The sequence below is a fragment of the Pinus tabuliformis genome, chromosome X (assembly GCF_031772625.1).
Source record: "Pinus tabuliformis cultivar Carrire ecotype Pingquan chromosome X, CPIR1, whole genome shotgun sequence".
Lineage (NCBI taxonomy): Eukaryota > Viridiplantae > Streptophyta > Pinopsida > Pinales > Pinaceae > Pinus > Pinus tabuliformis.
The window spans coordinates 1322514743-1322531842 of NC_142308.1; the positions used below are offsets into that span (position 1 = coordinate 1322514743).

The 17100-nt window shown below is 40.7% G+C and overlaps 1 pseudogene across 1 annotated transcript in view; it reads right to left on the reverse strand.

Moving 5' to 3' along the window:
• LOC149144958 (putative cyclic nucleotide-gated ion channel 20, chloroplastic) overlaps positions 1 to 17100 on the reverse strand; it is a 410537-nt pseudogene that overhangs the window by 146428 nt on the left and 247009 nt on the right. The window contains exon 9 of the transcript XR_016264145.1: positions 9076 to 9153. The product of XR_016264145.1 is annotated as a putative cyclic nucleotide-gated ion channel 20, chloroplastic (transcript). The remainder of the gene's footprint in view (positions 1 to 9075; positions 9154 to 17100) is intronic.

Sequence of the window (17100 nt, forward strand, 5' to 3'; positions counted from 1 at the left end):
TCTTCAAAAAATAAATTCAGGTCCTCCTGGAGTGATCATCAATGAATAACACATAGTACTCATATCCACTCAAGGAAACATGAGACATCCGACCGCTCACATCGGAATGAATCAAATCAAGTATCCCCGTCGCTCTGCTGTCACTGCTGGGAAAAGGGGATTTGGCAAACTTGCCCATCGCACAACCTCTGCAAGTATCAAAGTGATTAGTACTGAAATCTGGCACACCCGTAGTGATCTCCCGCAATGTCCTCAAGGCTCCATGATACATATGTCCCATCCTTCGGTGCCAAATCTCACACAACTCAGAACTGCTAGCTTTGCTGTCGGTACTACTGCTCAATGCCAAAAGGGGTTGGAATGCAAACTTGTACACCTTTGCATGGCGTACACCTATCACTCTAGCTGAATCAGCTGGAGTGCCCCTGGGATACATCAACACCTGTCCTCCCCTGAACAGTACCTCATATCCTCTGTCCTCCAAAGCTGAGACGGATATGAGGTTCTTCCTCATCCCTGGCACATAAAGAACCTCTGACACCTTCAAGGGAGGTTTGGACTCCCTCTGAAATGTCACTGTCCCCACCCCGACTGCTCTAACAACTCTGTCATCACCGAGTACTACCTCAATATCAGTGCCACTCTCTGAAAGCTCTGAGAAGTACTCACGGACTCCTGTCATATGACGTGAAGCCCCACTGTCCACATACCAGATACCTGAAGATGCTCCGCTAATCGAGGGAAAAGCATGCTCCCTCTGAACCTGTGTGGCAGGTGATCCTGCACTAGAGGACTCACACGTAGTGAACGCAAACTCCCGGTCAAAACGACCTGCAAAGTCCTCAATCTCTGCTGAAGCTGCCACGTCCTGGTTCTTCCCCTTCTTCTTCTTCTTCTCCGGACACACAACTGCATAGTGTCCCATCTTTTGACAATTCCAACACTTCACCTTGGAATAGTCCTTCTGTGTGTTCCCCTGTTTACCTTTACCTTTGCCTTTGCCCCCACCACTGCTTGTGGAAGCCTTCTTCTTCCCTTTGCCTTTCTTGCCTCCTGCCACCAGTGCTACGTCCTCATCCTGCTCAACTGGCTTGGCTGCCCCAAGCTGTCCTTTCCTGATCTCTGTCTGAATACAATCATCCCAAAACCTCTCCCATGTGGGAAGGGTCTCACGTGCACAAACCCCATCAGCAAAGTTCAACCATGAACGGGGGAGGCCATTCACTGCAATATGCACCAACTCAGTGGATGGAATGGCCTCTCCAATCGCTGCCAACTCATCTCTCACATTGGTAATTTTTGTGAGATATCCAGCTGCACTAATATTCCCCATCTTAATGTTCTTCAGCTTCTCCTTCAGGACCATCTTCCGGTTCTCATTGGTGCTCTGGTAGAGATTGGAAAATGCTGTCCACATCTCATGGGCATTGCTCTTTCCTCTCACATGAGGAATGCAATGGTCTTTGATTCCGTCTAGAATCAGCCTCTTACCCTTATTGTTCTTCTTTTTATACTCAGCCAACTGAGTAACATCAGTGGGCACAACAACAGGGTTCTGTGCGGTATGCACCATGATATCCCAGACTTCTGCCTCCTCAAAGATACTCTGCATTCTCTCCTTCCAAACGCTGTAATTTATATGCCCATCCAGCCTATCCTCTACCCTCAATCCCAATGACATCCTGCTGTCCTAAAACTGAAAAATAGCACTGCTGTAGTAAAGATAAAACTGCTGTTTATGAAAAAATCAGCTTGCTGGAATTTTCTGAGTGAAAAATCAGCAACTGTAATTTTTCCTTTTGCTGTCCCAAACTGCCCTTCAGAGCTCAAGCTCTGATACCATGTAAAAATCTCTGTTTTCCCACCCCGGTTTTCAGTTTCTCCTTATTTCTCCCATGTAGTTAAATGCCCATTCCCATAATCATACATTTAACAGACTGAAAAAAAAAAAAAAAAAAAATATTGCTGAAAACACAAATTCTGGAAATTTTTCAGAATGCTGGAAATTGCAGAATTAAAAATCAGCAATCAAAAACAGCCATTAAAACACATTAAAACACTGATATTTTTTGTCAACATGACCCTGGAAAAACCCCCTACAACTCTTGGGGAAAACCAGTTTGAGAGCTCTTCTTTATTTCTGAAAATTACCTTTTTACAGTGAGAATTATTCAGCAAAAAATCAGCAAGCAAATTTACAACTTATCTCATTTCCCGTGCCTCACAGCAATCTGGAAATTACAGCAATAAATGTTGTACGGCCTCCGTTTTGTGTGCAGAAAAATCAGCAAACTGTTCCTCGATTTTTGTGCAAAAATCTGCCTTTCACTGTGCTGAATCAGCTGTACAAATCTGCTCAACTGCTGCCTTGGAATGTGTGCCAAGCTGCTGTCTCCTTCTCCTCCCTGCTCAGAAATCTCTCTTGCTCTCTTGCTCTCCTTCTCCCAATCTGCTCATAAAAGAATGAATGACCTTTTCCTCCTTTTCCTCCTTTAATATAACTCCAAGTGACTTTTGGGTGATCTCTAAATCCAATGGCTGAAATAGATTTAGATCAATGGCTGAGATTAAATTCTTATTTAAATCACCCCACTTTAATAAAGACCCACTTAGTCATTTATTTCCAAAGTCACTTTTTCTTTCTAATTTTTCATTTACTTTATAAAAGTTACTTTAAAATTAGACTTAGTAACTTTATCACTTAAAGTCACTTTTAAATTAGATTTAACTTTATAAAATTATAAAGTCACTTTAGGAGAAAAATTAAATTCTTTTGGACACTTTTCCCTAGGCCAAAGATCAAAGCCTAAGGGAACCACCTGTCCTCCGGTACCAAATTTCAACAGTTCAAAGTCTCCGATCTTGTGGAATCTAATTGGATAATTGTTATATCTTAAGAAGCTTAACATCTTGATTGTTTATCTTTAGTATTTGGCATTTTAAGTTCATTAGTTATTTGGCATCTTATGGAATATTGATGAAGTTTACATTGGTATCTCTAAGCACTTATCTTGTCTAAGATTGCATTTCACTGTCGTTAAGTACTCTTGCTTTAATATAATCCACAATAAGTACTTAAACATCTTAAACAATCTTTACTCAAGATACTCTCACTCATAGCCTCTTGCATAAACATACTAGATCTAGATTGCACTAATAATTTACCTCCTAGCATAAGCTAGGTTGATAGAAATATAGGGAAACCCTTCTCATCTAGCTTAAGGGACCTTGGCAACTCTTCGGTGGTTAACATGGTGACCTTGCAGTCGTCAGAGCCATAGTCTCTGCAACGTTAGAGGCATCAGGTGATATGAGCACAACAAAAGGTATCGTTAATCAGGCCCTAGCCTGCTTTCTGTTAGCCCCCCTCCCACAACCTACCTTGGAGCCCAGCTTCAAATTAGTTAAGGGAAGGTCACATTTAGATTAGGCATATAACTAAAAATAACCAAGATCATTGCATCACACATAGGTCATAGGACTTGCATATCATTTAGGTTAGTTAATCATCTCAAGCAGTGGGTGTCCATCCGGTCATTTGGTTCCAATTTACTATAAGCAAGAATTTGTGACTCCATTAAGGCACTGGTCTCATACTTCAAAATCTAATCGAATTAATAATCTTGCTTAAATTCAACCAAGTGGCTAGGCCACTCATCCGTGTCTCCCAAACAAGTTGGTTTCCAACTTGTTTTCCTTCACCTCATTCCATAGGGACTACTCCCCATAGCCTGCTATTGGGAGACAACTAGAACAGAGTGGGCAGGGATCAAAGTGACAACCCCTAGCCTAAGCGTTGTCGCAGTGCCTATACAATCCAAGCGACAACACACATGATTGCAAGAATGATTAGAATGTTTGTTGAGTGGTATGACCCACCTTCCTCCAAAAAGAATGCCAGATGGAGGAGAGATCTAACTATCATGTGTTAGATGGAGGGTACTGTTATGTGTTAACTATCATGGGGATAGTGGCTAAAAAAATTCTCCTAGTGGTTACCCACTTTTGGTGGGTAGTAGGAAATATCCTTTGAGAACATGTATCAGTTTTTATCTCACACATAGGGACACTGGCACAATTTTGGGTGACTTTTGACCATTGTCTAGCTATTGAAGCATCTTTGACTAGTTGTTTGACATGGAAATTATGCTAGAAACTCTTCTTAGTAAGTTGAATAGATTTCACAGCACGTGATACGGTGATACAATAAATAATACTTGACAACCTTCGCACACTCTTCTAAATGGACCAATTCAACAATGGAACACTTAGCATGCAAGAAATAGCCTCTTTCTAGCTCACACATGCCACATCCGGATATCTATTATTATTCTTAGCCTATGTCACATGATATGGGTTTGAATTCGAGTTTAACAATGATTAAGTTTGATTTGAATTCGAATTTGAATTTTCCAATGAGTTTCGTCATTAGCTTCGTTCATATACATATTCAAAATTTTCAAAATCTATCAAAAATATTTAGAATTATATATCTTTTATAATTTATAATTAATATATATTTATAATTAATATAATATAGTTAAATTTATAATTTTCTACAAATATAAGTTATATTAATATATAATATTTATAATATATGTGAAATTGATAAAATTTATACTAACACTACCCATAATTCCTTTAATTATATATGATTTAAGATATATTAAAAGTAATTATTTTGATTATATATAATTTAAAATATGTTAATTTATATTTATATATAGTAATTTTATTATTTAAAATAGGTTAACTTTATAACTTGTTAATAATACTATTATGTTTAATGTACACACTGCCTATCATTTTAGACTTGTAATGTGCCATTTTAACCTTTTAATGTTTAGAATTCTACCAATAGGAAGTTTAACACTTGTGTATTTCGGCCATTTGGACTCCCTTCAAGGATTTTTCAACAAGTTACCAATTAACTCGGAGAGGCGGGTGTCGAGCGTGGAGTAGCGACCACAGCTCAACGAACCAGGCCTCTCGGAAGTCTGGCGTCCATGGCATTGACCAATTGATGACAAGCAGGTAGAACCAATGCATGCTCGATACTCGCCGCAAGTCATCCATGCATACCTTCCCTTTGACGTGCCACTTCATGCATACCTACCCTTCGACGTGCCATTTCATTCTGTTTGCTGTCTAAAACTCTCGCATCTACAGACTAGTTTTCTTTTCTTCACGGTTCAGAGGAAGGATACTTCTCTCTGAGCTTCTCCGAAGTGCCGACAACTGCTGTTTAATTCTTTGTGTTTACAGACCAGTTTTCAGAGGAATACTTCTCTTTGACTGGTCTTTCCTAGTTGTTCTTGTTTGCTCCTGCCTAAGTTTCCATTTCTCTGGATTTTTTCCTCCTGGTCTTCGTTCATGCTGGCGGTATTCATGCTCTCCCCTCGGCACGCGCCTGATAAGAGGGTATCCTGGATCTGTCTCAACGCATTCTTAATAAATTCTAGAGGGCTACTGGATTACATATTAACAGAGGGAAATCTACCCTTTTCCACAATGAAACCAACATGGAAATGGTGAATTGGATTTCTGAATTGCTCGGTATAGAGTCGAGATCGCTTAAGGAGGGTTTGAAATATCTGGGATTTCAACTGAAGGCCAAGGGCTACTCCAAAGCGGATTGGCAATGGGTGTTAGAAAGATACTATAAAAAGATCTCGGCATGGGAATATAAGACTCTTTCCTTGGCAGGAAGAATTGTTTTAACACAGGCAGTCTTAGCGCAATTAGCTGTTTACTGGGCTCATATTTTCTACCTTCCAGCAAGTATTATACACAAAATGAACAAAGTTTCTGCAAATTTTATATGGGGCGGAAGATCTAATCAGAGGAAATTCCATCTGTCTAAAATGGATAAGATCTCTCTACCAAAGAAGCTTGGCGGTTGGGGCTTGCTAGACCTGCGAACATTTGGTAAAGCGCTCTTGTGCAAAGCGCTGTGGAGGGGTATTTATGGTGACGGGCTGTGGAGTATCACTATTAAAAAGAAATATTTGCAAGGTAAAGATTTGGAATTCTGGTACAGGAGGGGATCAATCGGAGCCAGACAAGGATCTGCTATCTGGCTCAGCCTCCGAAAAGTTCAGCAATACTTCTTAGAGAATTTGAGATGGAGTCTTTATTCTGGCAGCCGTATTTTAATTGGAATCGACCCCATTATGGGTGGGCGGGAATGCTTATTCTTCCCTGAAAGCCTCTTACTTTTTTTTACAGGAATGGCATTTTTACGTGGGATAAATTAATATCAATCTGGAGCGGCCCTATTCCTTTATGGAAAGATGCCCATGATCTTCACCTGCCAGATCCACTGATTTCGGTATGGAAATCTGTAAAGGATGCTCTTTGTAGTTTTGGATTCCATCGCTCAGGGACAGCGGATCATCTTATGTGGATTGTGCCAAATGCAAAGCTGTCGGCTCGTGTTAAAGATATCTACGCTGATATGATTAAATCAAAGGCATCTAACTCCTGTTCTATATATCCTTTGAGTTTCTGGAAGTCGGGGTGCCTTCTCAAAATGATTCTGTTCTCGTGGCTGGTTTTCAACAACAGAAATTTGACTTGGGATAATTTGAGGAAAAGGAGCTGGCATGGTCCGAGTAGATGTGCTATGTGCGAAGCTGCGAAGGAAACCAATCTTCATATGTTCTTCTAGTGAAATTCCTCTCTTCAGATCTGGTATGAATTGTCTCTGCTTTATGGTTTCCCTCATGTTGTTTTTGTTTCAGTCCAGGTGGCTTTTCAATGGTGGTGCGCTCAAAAAGATTCATGGAGATCTTTGTTTATCATTGTCCTATGGTGCTCATGGAAATGGAGGAACGCCAAAATCTTCAAAGACTCAAAAGAGCCTCTTAAGTCTATCTTGCATCATATTATATCCATCCATGATGCGACGCCATTAAAACAGCCCAAATTGAAAAAAGATCGCAAAAAAGAGTTTGAAAACCCTCTCAACAGTGTTCCCTGTGCTTTCTTTGATGGGGCCGAGCAAAATAATATTTGTGGCTGTGGTGTCCACGTTATTATGGACGAGAAGCTGCAATACTTTATATCATGGAACGGTGGGAATGGCACAAACAGCCTGGCTGAAGCGAGGGCTCTTGCAGGACTGCTTGCTTTCTGTGTGTTTTTTGATATCCAGAACATTTCAATTTATGGCGATTCAAAAACAATGATCGACCATGTAAAGGGAGCCTGCCACATTAGTAGTCCTCATTTGACTGGGTGGATGGACAGGATTATGTTTTTCTGGGGGAGTATGAAAGATTGCTCAATTCACCACATCTTCCGTTCCCAAAATGTTCAAGCTGACTGTCTGTCAAAGAAGGGGCTGACTTTAGAGTCTGGTTCTTGGTCTATGATGGTTTCTGATGGAGAGTGCTCTTGCTTCATCCAGGACTTTTCCATCCCTGGGTTATGAATCCTTCTTTTCATCTTTTTGCTTACTCTAGTATACATCAAGCTTTTTTGTTATATGTGTCTAGACATCTGATGCTCTTTTTTCTTAACACTGTTAACTGTGTTTTTGGACTGATGATGTTAGGCCTCCTTTGGGAAGTCCTATTTCTGCGGGTTTTTTTGTCTCATAGATGCTGGCAAGCTGGCTATTTTTGAGCCCTTATGTATCATCTGAACTTTTATGATGCTTTTTCTCTCTGAAAAAAAGATGCGGGTAATCATCGACATATGCCTAGACGATCATATTTCTATTGCGAGTTGGTGTATGGAAAATTAGCGGCAACGCCCTCATCACAAGATATGGAGGTCATTTTTCCCCAATCTTTACACCCGTATATCAAAAATTTGCTATTATTGACCCTGAACGCAGAGATAAATGAAAATAAGCCAAACCTAAACAAACCTAAATGAACCTTAATAATTTTTTTCAAATTTGCTGAATTCCGAACCTCAACGTTTAGGTTCGGTGAACCCTGTGATATAGTTCTTAGCATGGCTCGAGCTTCTCAGAGAGAGATTGTGCATTTCATGACCAAATTGACCCATTTTGTTGACTATTCCAAATAGTTGTTGTAAGCCTTAATTATTTTATTTTTTTGTTGGATAGGGGTTTTGCATGGAAAATAGTATCTTTTTAAGTAAGAGGTTTTAACTTTCTATATATATAAGGAAAGCACCTCCATTTCTAAGGAAAGTGCCTCCATTTCTAATAGTTGTCGATAGTGGGAGAAACTCTAGTACTTGTGAATTTTGCTTTGGAGTTTTGGAGCAGTTATGTAAAAGATTATGTTTGTTGAATACAAAAGAAAGAATATCTTCAATCTGTCCATCCTATTGCGAGAACACAATATGGGTATCATTAATCTAGGTTGTAAAAGGTTATTTGATGAATTATTATCTCTAAAAAATTATAATGCAAATTGTGATTGAAATATTGAAGAAGATTTGATTTTCTTCATTAAAAATCCTATATAGTTCAATCAAACTATTAAAAGAAATTTTCTCATAGTAATTTGATAGTTTTCTTATTCATTATAATCTGTAAGGCACACCACTGTACAAATGAAAGGCGGAACATACAACTAGTGAAAGAGGGCATACAAACTAGGCATATCACAATCATAAAACAACATGCCAAGGCCCTCAATGTGCTTAGTTGATACCACTCCAATGCCATGTTGAAGCCTTAGGAGGATGAACACAAACAAGAATACATGAAGCACACATGATATACGCAAATAACATGCATTGAGAATAATTATAGAGCCCATATTTATATATGGACAAGTCAACTAAAACTAAAAAAACCCGTATTTAAAGATGGACAAGTTGACTAAAACCAAAAGAACTCATATTGATAAATGGACAACAAAAACCAATTGGATAAAATATTCCAAAAGTTTCAGTTGAATTTAAAATTGAAAGTGAAATTGAAGCTTCTCAATGTTCAAGTTTAACACACTTTTAATATCATTTTTAGTTGGTACAAAAAAGAGTCTAACAGCTCAATGGATAACTGCAAACTACAAACGTACATATAAAAATGAAAGAACGAGGAAGGAAAGGACTTCGAAATGATGATGAGTGAATAAAAGGGCCCACCTCCTTAAACTAAAAGGCAAATTACGATGCTTCATCCAAGTCTCTACGTCATGCCTCCTCAATTGCACATCCATTTGCCTATCAGTCAATTTCATGATAAGTATACCATAAAGAAATTTTGTAATCACAAATTAGACCCTATTCAAGATGCGATTCTTTCTTGGTTGATATGAAACTAATTAATAAGTTCTCATGTTTAAAGATCTCGACATCCATTAAGCTCATTGCTTAAAAGTAAAAAACAAAAACAATAAATTGCATGAAAACATATCTACATTAGCATTTGACCAATAAGAAAGAAGTCTATAATGTGGTTTGATATCTTAATGCTAAACATTTTGAATTTTCGTGATCTAAATGGTTTTCATAAATAGATATCCATGTTCAAATTCAACATTGCTAATGCAATATTGGTGTTATGCACTTTAATTTAACTTACGAGTCATGTAATGTATTGCATAATATATGCATATTTCAAACCATCACTTCATCATACTTCTTTAATTCTATTTTTGAATAGTTTTGCTCTAGATTAAGTCAATATGACAGCCAATGAAAGGTCATTGGAACTATAACATACTGTTGACACCCGGAAATATTTCAGAATGAGTAAAGCGTTCAGCAAAATAGATGAGCATAGCATAATTTTGGAAGCAAAATGATACGAAAAGATATATTCAGTCTTATTCCCAATAATGAAGAGTTATCAACCATTTCAAATAGACGAGGTCAAGCATTAGTCAATCCTAATACAGAAGAGATCAACAACATCAAATGAAGAAAAGTCATTTCAACTAAAGAAGAAATTAGAATATTTTGAGTTATTCCAAATAAAAAGAAGAAATTGGATCATTAAATAATATCCAAATGTGAAGGACCTTCCAACAGTGTAAGAATTTTGAATAGTGAAGGGACTTTTAAATAGTAAACAATGTAAACAGTAAAGGTCATTCTAAATTCCAAATAGTAAGAGGGTTTCTAAATTCCAACAAAGCAGAACTGCATTCCAAAGGAGCAATTCGGACAGAACTCACATTCTATACACTTGTGATCTGAAAAAATTGTAGGTTGCCACAGATCATCCAAGTGTGGCACAAAAACATGTCGGGGAGAAAAACCAGGAAGCTTGCTTCAAAAAGGAGAAAACAAAAATATTTTTATGTAGAAAGAAAAATAGCTGGCTTGAGGAGAAGCAACAAAATAACTCAACCATCTGGCCAATGTTTTTTTGTGGGGGGGAGCTGATTGAATACGTTCTGAACAATTTTTGAAAGCCAGTAGTGGCCCAGATGACCAAAAACACAGCCCTCTTAGGCCTAGAAAGGATTTGGATGGACAGTTCTACATGGGTTTTATTAAAGACGTCTGGAGGTATACAAATAAGTGTCCACGTTCAAGCAGTTGGAAAAATGCCACGCCTTTATTGGATGCTATTTCCAGGACCCGAGACATGATTGACGGAGTGCCCAAGACAAGGGCCTTTGCACCCACTAGACCAATCGCTCCAGATGGGAACTGAGATATTCACCCACCTCAGAGGGAGAGTGGACATTGGTTTGTTGGACGAGGAGACTAGGTAGGATCTCAGGAAGCGGAAACTATGCTTCACGTGCCAAAATCCTTGGGCACCAGGGCACAAGTGCACCAAGAGCAAGGCCCATTACATTGAGGTGTACTCAGATTGTGAGCCAGATGAGGAGGTTGATCTAGAGGCAAGCCACGGAGACGAGGGACCACCGTCAGTGGGAGCACCACCACCACCACAGGGAGGAGGACCATTCACTCCATCTAGGAGCTTTTTGGCTTCACTTCGGGGAGTTCTGAAGTATTTAACACTCAGGATTAGGGGTACGGTACAGGGGCAACGTGTTTCAATCTTAGTGGACAGTGGGGCTACCCACAACTTTATCAATGCCCAGATGGTGGAGTAGAGGGACATTTTCACAGAGACATTTGAGGGGTTCTCAGTACTGGTGCCATGAGACCGAACGACGTAGTGCACGAAGTATGTTCCTAGCTTGACTCTAACGATGGGGAACCTCCATCACTGATATTTTCTTTATGGTCGATGTTCCAAACACCAACGTGGTGTTGAGTGTCCAATGGTTGTACTCATTGGGGAGGGTCACCACTAACTGGCAAAAGTTGGTGATGGAGTTTATGGGCCCAGATGGGAAGCCAATAGTGTTGAGGGGGATGCACTCCTACTCGCCCCAGACAATCTCCGCTCATCGGATGGAGGCAAATTTGCGGCATGGGGGGCATAGAGTGGGCAGTGGAGCTCTCGATTTCAGACGCAGGGACACAAACCCGACCAATACATCCAGATATATTGGCCTTGTTGGAGAGGCATCAAGGGATTTTTGGAGAGATTCCTCTAGGCAGATCATCGGATAGAGGGTTCAAACACACTATTGAGCTGGATGAGGGAGTGCATGCTGTCATTATTGCTCCCTATAGGCATCCCAAGGTCTATCGAGATAAGATTCAGAGGGTGATATAGGAGCTGTCGAGGTTGGGACACATCAAGCCTAGTTCGAGTGCCGTTGCTTATTTCGTGGTGTTGGTGAAGAAGAAGGGGGGGACCCTCTGCATGTGTATTGATTAAAGGGCCCTCAATAAGAAGACGTTGAAGAATAGGTACCTCATCCTGCACTTTGACGTGTTGATGGATGAGCTTAGAGGAGCTAAATACTTCTCTAAGATAGACTTGTGCTCGGGGGATCACCAGATCTGAGTGAGGGGGCAAGACATCCCCAAGACTTCCTTTCACTGTCACTATGGGCACTTTGAGTTTTTGGTGATGCCCTTTGGGCTAACCAACACACCAGCCACATTCCAATGTTGCATGAAACATGTGTTTCATGGGCAGTTGCGACATTATGTCCTTGTCTTCTTTGACAACATTCTGAGAAATACCCGGACTTGGGAGGAGCACCTCCAACACCTGGAGGAGGTACTACGCACACTGGAGGAGCAACAACTGTATGCAAAGATGTCCAAATGTGAGTTTGGACTGACCGAGATGTTGTACCTTGGGCACGTGATAGGGGATGATGGAGTGAGGGTACACTAGGAGAAGATTAGGGCCATCCTGGATTGGCCTACACCCAAGAATGTGACAGAGCTGATGGGATTCTTGGGCATTTACACATACTACAGGAGGTTCGTGAAGGGGTTCTCACAGCTAGCAACACCTGTCACGAATTTGGCAAAGAAGGGGGCTTTTGAGTGGACATGGGTGGTGCAGGGGGCATTTGAGCGCCTCAAGAGAGTAATGAGCAGATGCCCCATTTTGGCCTTGCCAGAATTCACACGGTCGTTTGTGTTGGAGTGTGATGCCTCTAGTGAAGGGATTGGAGTCATATTGATGCAACGAGGTCGCCCCATAGCGTTTGAGAGCAGGAAGATACTACCTCATGAGTGGTTGTACTCTATTTACGACAAGGAGATTATGGAAGTGATGCATGCACTAGCCAAGTTCAGACAATACCTAGTGGGAAACTAGTTCAAGGTGAAGACTAACCACAATAGTCTTCAGTTATTCCTAGAGAAGCAGATTTTATAGGAGAGGCAGCAAAAATGGGTGAGCAAGATTCAGGCATACGACTTTGAGATTGAGTATGTCAAGGGAAAACATAATGTAGTAGCTGATGCACCTTCTCGGAGGCCCGCGACACTCTCTCTAATGGACATCACACAAGATTGGAGGGCACAATTGCTAGTGGAGTACTCCAAGAATCAGCATGCATGCGAGATCTTGGATGGTACTCATGGGGATGACAGATACAAGGTGATGGATGAGATCATATACTACAAGGACAAGATCTATTTAGTGCTAGGGTCGCAGTTGAGGGAGAAGATCCTACGAGTTGCACATGATTCGCCCTTGGCGAGGCACCAGGGGTTCCTTAAGACATATAAGACTATTAGAGAGTGCTTCACTTGGCAAGGGCTCAAGGAGGATGTCTTGAGGCATGTGCGAGAGTGTGATGCTTGCCAGAGGAACAAGGGAGAGAACACTCATCCAGCAGGACTTTTGCAGCCTCTCCCCATTCCTGAGCAGAAGTGGGAGAGTATATCGATGGATTTTATCACAGGATTGTCGGCGGTTCAGGGATGAGATTGCATTTATGTGGTGGTAGACAGGTTGACGAAGTTCGCTCATTTCTTTTCCATTCCGGCCAAGTACTCAACTTCTCAGGTGGTTGAGTTATTCTTCAGGGAGGTGTTTAGGTTGCATGGGCTACCTAAGACCATCGTCACCGACAAAGATAGCAGGTTCATGGGTGGTTTCTGGCAAGAGCTATTTCACCTAGTGGGTACTGAGCTGACACCCAGTACGAGTTACCACCCACAGACAGACGACCAGACAAAGATCGTGAACAAGTGGTTGGAGGGCTACCTGCGCAACTATGTGACTGGGCAGCAGAGAGCATGGGTGAAGTGGTTGTACCTCGGGGAGTACTACTACAACACCACGTACCATATGTCCATAGGTATGACACCCTTCCGTGCTCTTTATGGTTATGATGTACTAACATTTGCTGATGTGATCTTTGGAGACAACAAGGCCCCAAGGGCAAAGGATTGGATACAGGAAAGTCAAGATATCCTTAGAGCTCTTAAGGATAATTTGCAGACTGCCCAAAATCAGCAAAAATTGTATTCAGACAGGGGTAGAGTGGAGAGGTAGTTTGATGTGGGTGACTTGGTATTCTTGAGGTTGTAGCCATATAAGCAATCCACGCTCAAGCAGAACGGAGCGGAAAAGATCAAGCCCTGTTTCTACAGGCCATACAGAGTGACCAGGAGGGTAGGTGAGGTAGCACATGAGTTGGAGCTTCCAACCTGAAGCAAATTGCACAACGTCTCCCATGTTTCTTGTCTAAGAAGGCCCTAGGACAGTAGGTGATAGCCACAACAGAGTTACCACCTCTAAATGATGAGGGGCATTTGGTTTTGACACTAGAGGCCATCTTGCAAGAGAGGGAGAGGAGGCTCAGGAGTAGAACTATCAAGGAGTACCATGTGAGATGGAAGGATTTACCGGAGGAGGATGCCACGTCAAAAGGAGAACATATTTTGCAACATCTAACAATTCAGTTGCTTGAGAACAAAAAACATTTGGGAGGGGAGGACTATCATCTCCCCAACAATTAAACTTATCTAAGGAGCATTCACAATTTTGCAGCTTTTTTAAATATTGGGTTATAAGACTTGGCATTAAATTTTGCAGAAAGGAAAAGAAGGCAACATAGGAAAAGTGGGTAAAAATTAAGTGGTGAGTTGTGGGGGCTACACAAAAAGGGAAAATTGAACCCTTAGGAGGAATTCATCCCACAAGTATGGAAAATGCTCAAGGGCCTCGATTTGGTGGGGACCACAAGGGGGAGAGAGGAAAGAAGCTACAAAAAGCAAAAGCAAGCTCATTTTTGGGGTTCCTTGTTTATACATCTAACCTAAGAGTTTGTTTGTCCTGATAGCCAAGTCAACTGGTGCTTTGAGCACAGGAATTTCCAAGGGGAAATTCCAGCCTCTCTTTCGGTGCACTGTGAAGATTTCATCTATTGCAGCAATTGGAAATTATTCTCCTAACTGTAAATTAAATTATGCAGTTTATTTTCTACGACAAACAATGAATAAAATCACAACTGCAATTTTCACCATAAAAATACCGCGGAAAATAAAATACTAGAAACTGAGAAATTCTAGCACACATAAGAATTTTGACACAATTATTTTTGGACAACTATCCCTGGAAAAACCCAATGTGGGAAAATCGGCACAGCAGATAAGGGTTTTATTATTATTCTTTAGCAACAAATCCGGGTACAATAATTTAGATGCTCCACTGGCAATCTAATCTAAGGAAAATACTGGCAAAATTATTGTGAGAATTTTCTCGCACCCCACAGCTAATTTCTGCCACTAAAATTGCCTCCCTAGCCACACGCTAAGCTTTCTGTGTCACCCTCTGCGCAGTGCTTGTGCAAAATCTCTGGGGATTTCACCCTTCCTCTCACTGGCCCCTCCCAGGACTGGAATATTTCCTCCTAGAATGCTGCTACCCTCCTCTACCACCTGCTACTCACCCTCTAGCTCTATCCTCTCTGTTGAATCTCTGCCACTGAGAAAATCGAACCACCTGGGCAACTGAGTATCGGCACGGGTGTATTATCCATCACCACATCGATCCCTTCTTATATCTTCCTGCTGGGACTCCAACAACCAAGATTAAATCTTAATCGATGGATTAGATCATTTCTGGATCGATCCGTGTGAGTTTCTAGATGATTCTCACCTTATCTCAATTAATATTGATTAATTAACCATATTCCCTAAGTTTAGACTTAGGAAATATTTAAAAAATGACTAATAATCTAATTGAGACACTTCTAGGTGGAATTTCCATAAACGATTTCTGGGTTTTGGAGATCTCATACATTCTAGCCTCTCCATCGAATTTCATATCTAGAACACTTTCGATGCTACAAAAACTAACACTCTCTCTTAGCGAGGAATGTGTTCTAGTGTTGTACACCCTGCCACAACACTCTGTCTTTGTATCATCTCTAGTCACGATGTTGATGTTTGGTTGTTGCTGCCCACCAGCTACTGCACAACTCTGATGCTGCAACTGTGTCGCTGTTGACACTTTCATACTGTTTCCAACACTGCATCTGCTCTGCAACTCCCTCTCATCTGTTGTTGCTGCAACTGCAACATCTCCAACTGAAAATCTGTCCCTGCTACTGGAACGAGTTCTCCACCATACCCATCTGTTCTCCGCAGTGTTACTTGGGAGCGGGAGCGGAAGCGGGGAGCGGGAGCGGAAGCGGGAGCGGGAGCGACCATTTTCAGAAGCTCCCGGTTTGGGAGCGAATCCCGGAGCGATTTTTTAAAAATATATATATATTTTATATTTTTTAATTTTTGATACATATATGTCAACAAAAACATGTAGAATGATGAAATAGACATAAAAAACATAAAAAAAACATAAATTGATCATTGAACCATATCACATCAATCATCTAGAAATTATAATCGTCATCAACCTTAGTAAAATAATAAATTAAAATAACATTCAATTCAATAACATTTATCATCATTGATCACCAAAGTAACAAGTTGTACTTGTAAGCCAAGTTTAACCATTACAAGAAGTAATATCGAAGATATTTCTAAGTCCTAACTTCTAACTGTTAACATGATATGAAATGTTAAAAATTTATAAAATGAAACATGAATAATGAGATGAAATGAAACAACTTTAGTCTTTCACAAAGCATCATATTCATAATTCACAATCATTACCAATGAGTTATAATTGCCAAGGCCCAACTTCAAACTTCAAATTTTCATTGTCACAGTGATATAATGTTTACAAAAAATATCATAATGTCATAATGATATGAAAGAGTCAAGAGTCAAGAGTCAAGGACTCAAAACTCAACACTGAACAGTTATGAAAACTAAAGTGACAAGTCTAATAGAAACTAAAAAAGACAAGTAAACTGTAAATCTACAAGTGGCCCTTGCCACGAGAGTCTCCAGGAGTATAAGTAGGTCGTGGCGGTCTTCTAGGAGTCTCCCGCCCAGACCGACGACCAGAACTAGAGCTTCCACGCGAGGGTGTCGATGGAGGTGGCGACAGCAATGGAACAAGACTCGGGCCCCGAGAACTGCTACTGGATGGTGGAGGTGGAGGTGGAATGGCTGCTGCAGCTGCTTCAGCTTCATCCCGTACAAGCTCATCTTCTAGTTCTTCCATATGTACAATGCCATCCTCCAAATTGTCGTCCTCAGGGTGATTGTCCCAAATTTTATATGTGGGATCTTCATTAGCCCGATCACAGTAATGGCTCAACAACCTCAAATTGTAGTGCACATAAACCAAGCTTTCTGCTCGGTTTTCGTTGAGCCTGTTTCTTTTCACATTATGTATATAACTGTAGGTGCTCCAACACCTCTCTGCAGAAGAAGAATTTACAACCTGTGCAAGAACTTTCAATGCCAATT